The 13,144-nt window shown below is 46.8% G+C and overlaps 1 protein-coding gene across 3 annotated transcripts in view; it reads left to right on the plus strand.

Moving 5' to 3' along the window:
* The first annotated feature begins 944 nt into the window (after positions 1-944).
* The window catches only part of oser1 (oxidative stress responsive serine-rich 1), a 73,963-nt gene continuing 61,763 nt past the window's right edge, over positions 945-13,144 (plus strand). For 2 of the 3 annotated variants that reach the window (XM_038803720.1, XM_038803719.1), the window contains exon 1: positions 945-1,404. The gene's annotated coding sequence lies outside the window, so the exon portion shown is untranslated. The remainder of the gene's footprint in view (positions 1,405-13,144) is intronic. The other variant, XM_038803718.1, reaches the window with a different exon arrangement.

Here is a 13,144-nt window from a genome sequence, read left to right on the forward strand (position 1 = left end):
CAATCTTTTTCTCTTCACATAATCTATAGAAACTTTGTCATTTTTTATGTTCCCCACTAATTTACTTTCAAATTGTATTTTCCCCTTGTTAATCAATCCCTTGGTCCACCTTTCCTGAATTTTAATCTGTTTCCCAGTCCTCGGGTCTTTTGCTTTTTCTTACCAATTTGTATTCTTCTTTGAATCTAATATTACCTCTATTTTCCCTGGTAAGCAATGGTTTGGCCACAGTTCCCATTCCACTCTTGCGCCAAAGAGGAATAAACAATTTTTGGAATTCGCCCATTCATTCCTTGAATGCCTGTCCGCAGTCCTTCCTTTCAGCAAATCTTTTCCAGTCTGTCATAGCCAACTCATACTTCATTCCATCATAGTTGCCTTTATTGCGGTTGAGGACCTTGATCTCTGAATCACCTTCCTCGTGATTCACCTTGATAAAGAATTCTGTCATGTTATGGTCACTCATCCCCAAGGGTTGTCTCACCACTAGGTTGCCGACAAATCCTTCCTCGTTGCACGACACCCAGTCCGAGATGTCCCGTTTTCTAGTCGGTATTGGTCTAGAAAACCCATCCTGTATACTCTCCAGACATTCCTCCTCGATGGCACTGTGACTAATTTGACTCTCCCCATCTGTGTGCAAATCAGACTCATCTCTGATTTCCTGTCTAATGCTAGTGCGCAAAAATAAAAAAAAGGGAATTACTTCCCCTCATTATCGCAATCGCTGACAGGAAAATAGACTTGGGTTAATAAACGAAGCCCGGGGGAGGACACTTGCGCCGGTCCCTTCAAGCGCAGCGGTTGGGCGGGAATTTAAAAATCGGCTCGAGGCCGGGGTACAGAGGGGGCAGATACGTCATTTCGGCTGACGTCAGCCGCCGACGTCACGCGCTTTCTTCGCACACAGCGGCGGCGGGCTGGGGCGGGAGGCGAGCGAGTCCGGCCTGCGCCTGCGCGCGCGCGTCGGTCCGTGCGTGGCCTCGTACGGCGCGCGCACGCTACACGTCAGCTGGACGATTGAATGTAAACAGCTGACGTCGGGTCCAACCGCACGCACGCACGCAGAGAGCGAAGGGGGCAGGAAAGGAAGGAGCCTCCGACCACTAACTCCTCTTTTATTTTTTTTGAAAAGCCGGGGCGGCCGCTGTCATCTGTCGCTTCCTTCCCGCCTCCCCACCTGCGTTAACTCGTCGCCCGGTCTTTTCAAAGCTTCCGACTGTGTGTGTGTGCCTGCGTGAGGGGGAGGAGGAGGCAAACTCGGGGCCTAGGCCTCAGGCTCCGGCCTGTTCCTCACTCCAATCCCGCCCGTCCACTCACTCACACACACACAAAACAGCGGCCCAGCCCCTCAGGATCCCCGCTGCTGCTCGCCCACTCCTGCCTGATCCGAGGAGACGGAAGGTAAGCGACAGCCAAACAGAAAAAAACAAAGCCTGGTGCGATCGTTGTTTTTCGGGAAAGATGTTGGCGCGCAAGTGAATGATTCCCCTTCTCTGTGTGAAGCTGTCATCTGAGTCACCGCGCCGGGGACGTCTGCACTGAGTCGGTGTCTAAATGTGCAGTGTCATATCAAGACTTCACTTGAGTTTTGTCTCGGGTTGTTTATTCAGACCTTTCTCAGGCCAGTGGCAATAATAATAATTGGCCTGTGTTGTGTGTTTAATCATTTCCCAAGCAGTAGAGAGCCCCTGCTGTCTCTATAAAAGTAGTTTGAGTATTTGACAGGCTGTTCGGTTGTAGGGGCATGACTGGACCTAATGTTTGCTTCCTTGGTGTTCGACTGTGGGAGGATGTAAGTGGGAAATGTTGCACGGTATCTTTTAATTTATCGACGGGATTTGGATGTCACAAGCCCGGTATTTATTTACTGTCCATCTCCATTTGTCCTCGAGAAGGTGGCAGTGGACTTGCTTGTATCACTCCAGTCTTGGGGCAGTGCTAGGCCCGTGGGTCTGGAGGTACATGTAGGTCAGACCGGCTAAGGGTGACAGGTATCCTTCCCCAAAGGATCTTTAAAGTTGTGTTTTTAAGAAAAGCTAGTAATTTGGTCATCGCTATTGTTGAGAGCTTTTTAAATTCCTGATTTATGTCATTAACTGAATTCCCTAACTTCTTGTGGGATTTAAACTCATTCCTCTGGATTGTTAGTCATGTAAAGTAACCCGCATGCAACCGTACCCAATTGTATATTTTCTCACAGAAGTCGTCACTTAACAACCAGGAGTGGGACCTGAGCAATTTTGTTTTGTTGTTGTTTCCTCTTCCCTAGCTACTGCTAAGCAGTGCAGTTGTTCAATTTGGTTAAAAGTTAAAATCGATAACCAGGCATGTTGTGCATTATTGACTTAAATATTGAGAGTTACCGATCTGGACAAGAGATTAATTTATGGAAATATTTTGGACCTGGTGTATTTTTCTGCTTCGGCAATCAACAACATTCTTGTTTCTGTCAAAAGAAGACAGTGAGCTCAAACCCCAGCCCTGAGACATCTCACAATCCAGACTGATGGCCCCAAAGCAGAACCAACTCGGTGCTATCAGAGGTGCTGATTTTTAGATGTAATCTTAAACTGAGGCCCTGTCTTCCCTTTCTGGTTGTTTGCACTATTGATGAAGAGCAAAAGAGTTTAAGACATAAGGAATAGGAGCAAGAGTAGGCAATATGTCCTTTTGAACCTGCTGTACCTTTTAATCAGATCACTGACCATGACCCTTTCCTGATCAAATACATGTTTGATTCCCTTAGACTCAAAAAATATATCAATCTCACCCTTGAATATACGGTATTCAATGATTGAGCATACACAGTTCCCTACTGTAGCAGATTTCACAGGCTCATTATGCTGCAGGTGAATACATTTAACCTCATCCCAGTCTTAAATGGCTACCCCCTTATTCTGAGATGGCAAGCCCCCCAGCCAAAGTTTTAGGCTTCCCTGCCAGTGAAACAGCCTCTCAGCAGTACCTACCCTGTTGCTTGCTCTCATTCTGAAAGGTTTCAATGAAATCACTTCAAAGAATAGAAGTCAATTTCTCTCCACTGGAACAGCTCTCTCATCCTAGTAATCAATTTAATGAACCTTCACTGCATTGCCTTCGATGCAAGTATATCCTCCCTTGAATATTACGGCTATAACTGTACCCAGTAATTCAGCTGTAACCTCGCGATACCTCTGTACATTAACGACTCTTATTCTCCAAACCCTTTGCCCATCCAATTATTTGCTGTACCTTTGCATGTCAACTTGGATGTCCTGAAACAATCTACTACTGACATTTCCAGTAGTTTTTTTCACTATATTTAAAAAATATTCTGCTGGCAAAGTGAATGACCTCATACTTCTCCTACAAGTGGAAGCATTCTCTCCACACCCACTCTATCCAGGCAGTATTCTGTAAGTTTCATTAAGATCCCCCACTCATCCTTCTAAACTCCAACGAGTACAGACCCAGAGTCCTCAACCGTTCCTCATATGACAAGCTCTTCATTCCAAGGATAATTCTTGTGAACCTCCTCTGGACCCTTTCCAAGGCCAGCATAAGACTATAAAACATAGAATTAGGCCACTCATGCCATCGAGTCTGCTCCCCCATTCAATCACGGCTGACATTTTTATCATTCACATTCACCTGTCTTCTCCCTATAACCCCTGATCCCCTTATTAATTAAGAACCGATCTATATCTGCCTTAAAGATACTTAGTGATTTGGCCTCCACAGCCTTCTGCGACAAAGTTCCACAGATTCACCACCCTCTGGTTGCAGAAAATCCTCCTCATCTCTATTTTGAAGGATCATCCCCTACTTTAGTCCGAGATTCTGTCCTCTGCTTCTAGTTTTTCCTACATGTGGAAACATCCTCTCCACATCCACTCTATCCAGGCTTCGCAGTATCCTGTAAGTTTCCATAAGATTGCCCTCATCCTTCTAAACGCCACGAGTACAAATCCAGAGTATTCAACCATTCCTCATACGACAAGCTCTTCATTCCAGGGATCATTCTTGTGAACCTCCTCTGGACCCTTTCCAAGACTAGCACATCCTTCCTTCGATACGGGGCCCAAAACTGTTCACAATACTCCAAATGGGGTTTGATCAGAGCCTTATACAGCCTCAGAAGTACATCACTGCTCTTGTATTCTTGCACTCTTGACATGAATGCTAACATTGTATTTGCTTTCCTAGCTGCTGACTGAATCTGCACATTAACCATAAGAGAATCGTGAACAAGGACTCCCAAGTCCCTTTGAGCTTTCCTAAGTATTTCCCCATTTAGAAAATAGTCTATACTCCATTCCTCCTTCCAAAGTGCATAACCTCCCACTTTTCCACGTTGTATTCCATCTGCCATTTCTTTGCCCGCTCTCCTAGGCTCTCCAAGCCCTCCTGCAGCCCCCACCCCGCTTCCTCAATACTACCTATTCCTCTGCATCTCTTTGTATCATCTGCAAACTTAGCAATAGTGCCCTCCGTTCCTTCCTCCAGATCATTAATGTATATTGTGAATAGTTGTGGTCCCAGCACTGACCCCTGAGGCACACCACTAGTAACTGGCGGCCACCCTGAAAAAGACTCCTTTATCCCCGCTCTCTGCCTTCCGCCAGTCTGCCAACTCTCTATCCATGCCGGGATCTTGCTCTTACCATAGGCTCACAAACTTATTTAACAGCCTCTTATGCGGCACTTTATCGAAAGGCCTTCTGGAAATCTAAATAAATCACTTCCACTGGTTCTCCTTTGTCTAAATTCCTTGTTACCTCCTCAAAGAACACTAACAGATTTGTCAGACATGACCAACCTTCGACAAAGCCGTGCTGGTTCAGTCCTATTTTATCATGCACTTGCAAGTTTCAACGAGAAGAACAAGCGCAACAGATTCATGGGAGCACCACCGCCTGTAAGACGCTCGTCATTTCCTCCTCTTTGGTCTTGAATTTCTTCTTGTGCTCGACTTCACAGGGGATCCATACTGGCTGTTTTGAGTAGCTGTGCATCAGCGAAATAATGACTTTATGTGGTGGTATTTTAATTAAATTGGTAGTGCAATGTGGCAAATGCACCAGTTGAAAAGAAGGTACTTGATCTACATTTTATTTATTTATTTTTAATAGAGTACCCAATTCATTTTTTCCAATTCAGGGGCAGTTTAGCATGTTCAATCCACCTACCTTGCACATCTTGGGGTTGTGGCTGTGAAACCCACGGAAACTCTGGGAGAATATGTTTGATCTACATTTATGATTTTTTTTAAAATAAAGTTTGGTTCAAGTTGATGTATTTTTGTAATCTACATGTATCTGCATAACTCATGAGATCTATAGGCAGCAACTATACCTGATCTATGTTAAAATAGTTTAAATGCTGAAGGCCACCCTTTTTCTGATATCTATTCTGGCTTTTTCCATACTAAGAACGACTGCAGAATTCCGAGGTACAATAGGTATTTAGGTGTTCAAGTGCATGAGCTACCAGAAGTTAGTCTGCAGATACAGGCAAATGGAATGCCACCCTTTGTTATGAGAGGAAGTGGACATAAAATTAGGATGTTATGCATCAGTCATGGAGGGCATTGGTGACACCACATCTCAAATACTGTGCAGTTTTGATGTCCTTATTTGGAGGTGATTCAGAGGAGGTTTACTAGATTGATACCTGGAATGAGCAGGTTACCTTATGAGGAAAGGTTGGATAGGCTGGGCTTGTATCTGCTGGAGTAAGAGTGCAGAGTGATTTAATTGAAGGATACAAGATCCTGAATGGTCTCTACAAGGTAGACATGGAATGGATATTTCCTCTTGTGATTGACACCAGAACTGTGGGGATATTGTTTTAAAATTTCCCATTTAGGACAGAGATGAGGAGCAATTATTTCCTGATGGTTGTGTGACTATGAAACACTGTCTCAGGAGGAGGTGAAGACAGGGTTATTGAACAGGAAGCATAGTGGTGAGCAATGTTGCTTCACGGTGCCAGGTCTCCCGTCAGTGCGGAGTCTGCGCGTTCTCCCTGTGTCTGCGTGGGTTTCCTCCGGGTGCTCTGGTTTCCTCCCACAAGTCCCGAAAGATGGACTGTTGGGTAATTTGGACATTCTGAATTCTCCCTCTGTGTACCCGAACAGGTGCGGGAATGTGGCGAGTAGGGGCTTTTCGCAGCAACTTCTTGCAGTGTTAATGTACTGCTTATGACAATAAAGATTATTATTTTTAAGGCAGAGGTAGATAACCTTTGAAACCTTTGATTCCTTTGCCTAACAGGTATTTATTGGGGATAGATGGAAATGCAGAATTCAAAACACAAAAGATCAGTCATGATCTTATTAAATGGCAGAGCAGGATCAAAGGGTTGAATGGCCTACTTCTCCTTTCCAACATTTGTGTGTATGTTCGTATTCATGTAACAATCAACTGATTGTCCATGTCCAAATGGAGCAAGACCTGGACATTAGCAGGCTTGGGCTTACGATTAGAAAGTAACGTTCGCACCACTCGTGTGCCAGGCAATGACAATCTCCAACAAGAGAAGATCTAACCCTCACCCCATGGCATTCAATGGCATTACCATTTTTGAATCCCCCCACTGTTAACATCCTTGTGCTTGCCATTGATCAGAAACTGAACTGGGCTAGCCATATAAATACTGTGACTACAAGAGTAGGTCAAAGGCTAGGAATCCTGTGGTGAGTAATTCACCTGACTCCACAAAGCCTGACCATCTACAAGGCTCAAGTCAGGAATGTAATGGAATACTCTCCCCTTACCTGGATGAGTGCAGCTCCAAGAGCACTTGAGAAGCTCAACACCGCCCAGGACAAAGCAGCCCGCTTGACTGCCATTCTTCTGCAAACATCCAATCCCTCCATCACCGATAATAATAATCTTTTATCATTGTCATAGGTAAGTTTACATTAACACTGCAATGAAGTTACTGTGAAAAGTCCCTCGTCGCCACACTCCGGCGCCTGTTTGGGTCCTACACTGAGGGAGAAGTCAGAATGTCCAATGTACCAAACATCACATCTTTCGGAACTTGTGGGAGGAAACCGTAGCACCTGAAGTAAACCCACACACACACGGGGAGAACATGCACACTCTGCAAAGACAGTGACCCAAGCCGGGTATCGAACCTGAGACCCTGGAGATGTGAAGCAACCGTGCTAACCACTGTAATACCGGGTGTCACTTCAGTATGGAGATACCAGCTGAGAGAGAAACTGAGGTTTTCCATTGTTACATCATTCGCAGTCATGCCTTCAGCTGCCCAGGCCCTACACTCTGGCATTCCCTCCCTAAGCTAGTGTTTTTCAAACTTTTTGCCAACAGACCAACCTTCACAACGCACCATTTGCGCTGAGCCTGCTTGGTCGTCACAATCTCACTTGCCTTGTCATTTAATGCTACATTTCTGCTAAGGACTACAGATGATTATGATTTAAGTTCTCATTGCCTCTGTTGAAAAAACTCACGAGAATTGTCCTAGAACTCACCATGCTTAGCCTTCAAATGTCTTTGAAGTTTTGAGGGTTTTAAATTTTTATTTGCCAGTACTTCCCTGCATGTAACACACATGAGCTTTGCATTCTGCGTTGCAGTGGAACAATTAATGAACCCATGCCTCAAGAAATCATCTTTCTACTGCTTTGTTCCTGATTTCAGCTTCTTAATGGGTTGTTCATCAGAGATCCTGGAGCTCTCACCAGCACTGCTGGCAGCTAAAAATGGAGGAATATCTCTTGTGCCCAGAGCGCATGACATCAGTGTGAACTGCTCTCTGCCGCTGCTCCAGGCAGGAAGACTTCATCTAAAAGGAATCTGCTCCTGGGTCATCACGCTGACATCAGGAGGCGGCATTCCGCCTAGCTGTGCTCCGGGCCTGTGCACTGCTGAGGGTGCAATCATGCACGTGACCTACGGCATTTTTAAAAGCTGGTCGAGGCCATTGAGCGTTTCTTCCCACAATCGGGAATGCTGTGACCGATGACCCTGCGACCCGAGTTTGAAAATGACTGTCCTAAGGTACTCTGCTTTGCTGCACCTTTCCTTCTTTGAGATGGTACTTTAAGCCTACCTTTTGACCAAGCTTTTGATCATCTGCCCTAGTGCCTCTGTGCTGACCTGTCAAATTTGTTTTATAACAACCCTTTGAAGTGCTCTTGGACATTTTATATGTTTGAAGGTGCTAGATAAATGCAAGTTGTTCTTTGCGTCTGCCTGCATTAATTGACATCAACTTTCTACTGCTCGCTAGTTTTATGTGGCCGTGGCAAAATTCTTCCAAAAATGCCACTTAATCGGACCTGGGTTCGATTCCTGGCTTGGGTCACTGTCTGTGCGGAGTCTGCACGTTCTGTCCATGTCTGCGTGGGTTTCCTCCAGTGCTCCCGTTTCCTCCCACAAGTCCTGAAAGTCGTGCAGTTCGGCGAATTGGACATTCTGAGTTCTCTCTCATTGTATCTGAACAGGTGCCAAAGTGTGGTGTCTAGAGGATTTTCACAGTAATTTCATTGCAGTGTTAATGTAAGCCTACTTGTGACACAAATTTTTTATTTTTTTTTTTAAATTTAGATTAGCCAATTATTTTTTCCAATTAAGGGGCAATTTAGCGTGGCCAATCCACCTACTCTGCACATTTTTGGGTTGTGGGGGCGAAACCCACGCAGACACGGGGAGAACGTGCAAACTCCACACGGACAGTGACCCAGAGCCGGGATCGAACCTGGGACCTCAGCGCCATGAGGCGGTTGTGCTAACCACTAGGCCACCGTGCTGCCCTTACTTGTGACACAAATAAAGATTTTTTTTTTTAACCAAAAAGAGAACAAACAGGAAATCTTATAGTAAATAAATAGCACCCCTGCTGAATTCTTACCTATCCTTGAAGAAGTCGATATACGGCTTTCATCTCTGCGCCCCCCCCCCCGTCACACACACACACACACACACACACACTGACACCCCTCAAGGTGAGCTTGATTTTTTTTCCCAGCCTAAGGAATTCAGCGAGGTGACTCATCCACAGCCCTGGCTTTGGCGCCACCGAGTCCCTCCACTCCAATAAAATCTTGACTCCGTGCTGCCAGGGAGGCAAACACCAAAACATCAGCCTCTCCGCCCCCTCATCTTCTGACACTCCGAAAATCGCCACTTCTGGACTCGGGGCAACCTTCACCTTCAGCACCTTGGACATTACGTCAGCGAACCCCTGCCTGAACCCTTTCAGCTTTGTTCACGCCCAAAACATGCGGGCATGGTTCGCGGGCCTCCCCGTGCAGTGCTCATGCCCTATCCTCCTCCTCCTTGAAGAACCTGCTCATTCTGGCCACCGTCATGTGCGCCCTATGTACTACTTTAATTGAATAAGGAGGCCTAGCACATGAAGAGGATGCATTCACTCTCCTCGAAGCCTTCTCCCACAACCCAGACTCTATTTCCCTCCCCAGCTCCTCCCACATCTGTTTAACTTCTCCTATTGGGGCTCCCTCCCAATCCACTAACTCCTTATAAATCTCCGACATCTTTCCCTCGCTAACTCTTGTTTTTGACACCACCTTGTTCTGCAGCCCCGGATGCAGTAGTTCAGGAAACAATGGTACCTGCTTCCTAACATGATCCCGCACCCGTAAGTACCGGAACCCACTCCCACTGGGCTGCTCAAACCCCTCTTCCAATTCGTCTAGACTAGGAAAGCTGTCCCCAAACCATTCAATCCCTGCCTGCCGCCACCCGCGGAACCATGCGTGTGTTGTGTCGTTTCGTCCCTCCCGTGCAAATCTATGATTCCCACAAATCAGCGCCCAGACTGAGGCACCCTCCAACCTCGGATGCTGCAGCCACTGTCCCCACACACTTAGGGCTGCCACCACCAGGCTCGTGGAGTACCTGGTCAGTGAGAGCGGCAAAGGCACCATCAACAGTGCCACTAACTTGTGCCCTTACAAGAGGCCGTCTCCACCTGCTCCCACACCGACTCCATCCCTCCTAACCACGACTATATTTGCTGCTAAGTAACAGTTCTATTGATTAATTGATTGTCACATGTACCGAAATACAGTGAAAAGTATTTTTCTGCGGCCAAGGGAATGTACACTGTACTTAATAGATAAAAAGAATAATCGACAGAATACATTGACAAATAGTACATCGACAAATATTGATTTGTTACAGTGCAGAACAAGGGCCAAGCAAAGCAAATACATGAGCAAGAGCAACATAGGGGGTTGTGAATAGTATTCTTACAGGTAGAGTCATTGTGCGGATGAAGCTATTTCTATGTCTGCATGTGCGGGTCTTCAGACTTCTCTATCTTCTGCCAGATGGAACGGTCTGGAAGAGGGCAAAGCCTGGTTGGGAGGGGTCTGTGACAATTCTGCCTGCCTTCCTGAGGCAGCAGAAGGTGTAAACAGAATCAATGGAATGGTGGCAAGCTTGTGTGATGAGTTGGGCTGAGTTCACCACACTCTGCAGTTTCTTGCAATCTTGGATCGAGCAGTTGCTATACCAAGCTGTGATGCAGCCAGATAGGATGCTCTCAATGGCACATCTGTAGAAGTTGGTGAGAGTCGATGCAGACAGGCTGAATTTCTTTAGCTTCCATGGGAAGTAGAGACTTTGTTGGCCTTTCTTGATTGTTGCATCAATGTGAGTGGACCAGGAAGGCTGTTGCTGATGGTGACCCCAGGAACTTAAGGCTATAAAACATCTTCACTTCAGAGCCATTGATGCAGCCGGGAGTGTCGTGCTACGCTTCCTGAAGTAGATGATCAGTTCCCTGGTCTTGCCGATATTTAGAGAGAGGTTGTTTTCAGTACACCATGCAACCAAATAATCTATCTCCCTTCTGTAGTCTGATTCGTAGTTGTTTGAGATACAACCCACCACAGTCGCGCCATCCGTAAACTTATAGATCGAATAGGAATTCAATCTTGACACACAATCGTGTGTGTACAGGGAGTACAGTAGAGGACTGAGAACACTTCATTACATTTGGTAAGGCCAATCCACCCGTGTCCCCGTTGTAACAGCACTTTCTTTACTCATGGGGATTCCCCACCACAATATTCACCCCTTTCTTAAAGAGGGCAACCTTGGCACGGTTGAATCCAGGTCTCCTCTTAACCAGTTCCGCATCCAGGTCCTGGTATATCCAGAGCTCATTGCCCTCCCAGGTCTATCTCCTCATCCGTGTGGCCCACTGCGAGATCATCTCTTTATCCAAGAACCAATTTAGCCTTGCCACCATCGCCTTCGGCGGCTCATTCACTTGCGGCTTCCTCATCAGCACCCTATGAGCCCGATCGACCGCCAAGGGGCGGTCAAAGCCCCCCTCCCCCATTAGTTGCAGCTCTAATATTTTGTCTATATAAGAGCTTGCGTCCGCTCTCTCGATGCCCTCTGGCATCCCCACTGTTGTCAAATTTTGCCTCCGGGAGCGGTTCTCCTTGAGCCGCTTCTGGGTTTCCCTCACATCCCAATTTTAGCTGCTCCTCGTTCTCCTCCACCTTCTGGATTGCCTGGCTCTGGGTCTCAGCCTCAACTCCACAAGGTCGATCCTCGCTTTCAGCTGGTCTGCCACCTCCGCCAGGTCCTCCTGAGCCTCCCTCCTCTGCTGAACTTTTCGTTCAGAAAGTCCATCAACTGCTCCGTCGACTATTGGGCTGGCAGGGTCAATCCTTTGCTCTCTGCCATCTTTCCCGGTTTTGCACAAAGAGTTTCATAGAACATACAGTGCAGAAGGATGCCATTTGGCCTAACGAGTCTGCACCGACCCACTTAAGCCCTCATTTCCCCCCTATCCCCGTAACCCAATAACCCCTCCTAACCTTTTTGGTCACTAAGGGCAATTTATCATGGCCAATTCACCTAACCTGCACGTCTTTGGACTGTGGGAGGAACCGGAGCACCCGGAAGAAACGCATGCAGACACTGGGAGAACATGCACACTCCGCACAGACTGGGACCCTGGCGCTGTGAAGCCACAGTGCCATCCACTTCTGCTACTGTGCTCCCCATGTTTCTTGCTCTTGCAGCTCCGCTCTTCTAAACTCATGGGCCACAAATCCATCCACCGACCTCACCAGTGGAGTGTAACCTTCCTCAATCCCCTCTACACCTTTTTCCTCCAAAACATCCTCCCAGCAACCGGGGAAAAGGACCGGGAAAAAAAAAAACACCAAGTGGGAGCTGCCAAATGTGCGACCGCTCATTCCATGGCCGCCACCGGAAGTCGTCCAATAGAGATTATTACTGAACTGGCTATTTATGAAAGGTAACTGACGTAGATTAATTATTTGCTCAACAAATACTCCGTGTTATGGTTTCCAGGATTATCACTGACCCCATGTCCTCTGGAGATCTTCCCTCCACAGCTTCCAACCTCCTCTCCCAATACCAGCGCGCCCACCTCCCAAAATCTACAAATGGGACTGTCCCGATTAGACCTATCGCGTCAGCCTGTTCCTGCCCCACCGAACTAATTTCTTCCTATCTTGACTCCATGCTACCTCCTCTTGTCCAGTCCCTTCCTACCTACATCCATGATTCTTCCAATGTTCGTACATCGCGGTTATTGGATAGGCACATGGATAGATAGATAGAGAAATACAGCACAGAACAGGCCCTTCGGCCCACGATGTTGCGCCGAACTTTTGTCCTAGGTTAATCATAGAATTTTGGACAATTTGTCATGGCCAATCCACCCAACCTGCACATCTTTGGACTGTGGGAGGAAACCGGAGTACCCGGAGGAAACCCACGCAGCCACGGGGAGGATGTGCAGACTCCACACAGACAGTGACCCAAGTCGAAATCGAACTTGGGACCCTGGAGCTGTGAAGCAATTGTGCTATCCACAATGCTACCGTGCTGCCCTTAAGAAGTTAACCTACACTCCCTTATTCTACCCTAATCCAAGTACCTATCCAATAGCCGTTTGAAGGTCCATAAATTTTCCGACTCAACTACTACCACAGGCAGTGCATTCCATGCCCCCACTACTCTCTGGGTAAAGAACCTACCTCTGACATCCCCTCTATATCTTCCACCATTTATCTTAAATTTATGTCCCCTTGTAATGGTGTGTTCCACCCGGGGAAAAAGTCTCTGACTATCTACTCTATCTATTCCCCTGATCATCTTATAAACCTCTA

This window comes from Scyliorhinus canicula, chromosome 7, assembly GCF_902713615.1.
Source record: "Scyliorhinus canicula chromosome 7, sScyCan1.1, whole genome shotgun sequence".
Lineage (NCBI taxonomy): Eukaryota > Metazoa > Chordata > Chondrichthyes > Carcharhiniformes > Scyliorhinidae > Scyliorhinus > Scyliorhinus canicula.